The sequence below is a fragment of the Pteropus alecto genome, unplaced genomic scaffold, assembly GCF_000325575.1.
Source record: "Pteropus alecto unplaced genomic scaffold, ASM32557v1 scaffold67, whole genome shotgun sequence".
NCBI classification, from domain to species: Eukaryota; Metazoa; Chordata; class Mammalia; order Chiroptera; family Pteropodidae; genus Pteropus; species Pteropus alecto.
This window is the reverse complement of record NW_006441061.1, coordinates 4964142-4965596: the sequence shown is the minus strand read 5'-3', so window position 1 is coordinate 4965596 and position 1455 is coordinate 4964142.

Below are 1455 nucleotides of genomic sequence, written 5' to 3'. Positions count from 1 at the left end.
CGCCTCAGGGAACCCCACCCGCCCCCCTTGTTGCACAATTCTGGCACCTCCCTGACTCCTGCTTGGCCTCCTTCACCTCCCCCCCTCACCCCGCATCACAACATACCAACTCCTGTCCTCTGTACCTCCCAAATGGCATCCACGACCAGCCTCCCCCCAGTCTCAGAGGCTCAGCGCTGGGCCAGGCTGCCTTCGCTTTCCCAGGACTTTGGTACCATTTCCCTGCGTCCACTCTTGTCATCTACAGTCTTGAGTGAGCCCTGCAGATCTGGCCTCTCTGCTCTGTAAACTCTCCCAAGCTTCCAGCCGCCTCCAGGACAAGGGCCCACTGTCCCTCTCTCTCTCAGGTCTATGCCTTGAGATTCCATCTGCACCATCCCTGTCCCCTCCAACAGTCACTTTTCACCTAGTTAGCCAGCCCTGGTCCTCAAGCACCCCTCCTCAGAAAGCCTTCCTATGACCCCTGCAGAGGTCAGGCCCCTGGGACCAGCCCTCCCAGCCCTCTGCCTACTTGTCATTATTTAATGCATTATTCATAATAGTTTGTGCAGCCTTTGCCTCTCCTGCAGGACTGTGAGCCCTATGCGAGCCTTGCTGTGTCTGTCTTGTTTGTCTGTGTCCCCAGCACCTTCCCTTAGGCCCCCTCTCTGGGTTTGCTTTTCAGCCTGGCTGCACCCCAACGTGGGAAAAAAGCAGTCCTAAGTCCCTCTGCCTTCCCCTCCAGGAACCCCTCCTGTGGGGCCCTGGGTTTTCAGGAAGGCCCACCTTGCTCCTCCCCCAGTGGTCCCCACATGGGCAAGGACATGTTGGTGTGCTGCCTGTTGGCTAGAGAGCACCCTAGGGCAGGACTGTGGCTGCCTTGTGCCCCCCACCCCACTCTCCAAGCCCCAGTGCCTTGCACAGGGCGCTGCTCTGAGCCCAGGCAAGGGAAGGCCTGGCGGGCAGCCTGGGGTGGGTCCAGCAGGAGAGCCCCACGGAGCTGGGGGCCTGGGAGAGGAGCCAGAGGGGTGAAGGCAGGGGCTGAGAAGGGTGGCAGCGCCCCCTCCACATCCAGTCCCCTCCCAGAGACCCCTGCCAGCTGCCTTCCCTCACTCCAATAGGCCCTGCCTCTCCTTCCCCTCCCCTCCATTGTGCCTCAGCCTGCCCCTCTCCTCCCCTCCCTTTCCTTCCCCCCTCCCCTCCCTGCTCCCCCCAACTTCGCCGCTCTCCTTTCCTCCCTTCTCCTCTCCTCTTTTCTGTGAGTCCTTCTCCCTCGCCTCCTTCCTTTCTTCTTCCTGGGTTAAAAATAATCAACTTTCTGGGAAGCAGCAGCTCCTGCTGAGCCGCCCTCCCCACACTTGGGAGCCCCTGAGAATAGCTTTCTGCGGTTCTCAACTCCAGCCCCTCCTCTCCCCTCCGCCCCCTCCCCGCGAGCTGACTAATCAGCCGGCCGCGCCGGCAGTGCCTGCTCTGCTG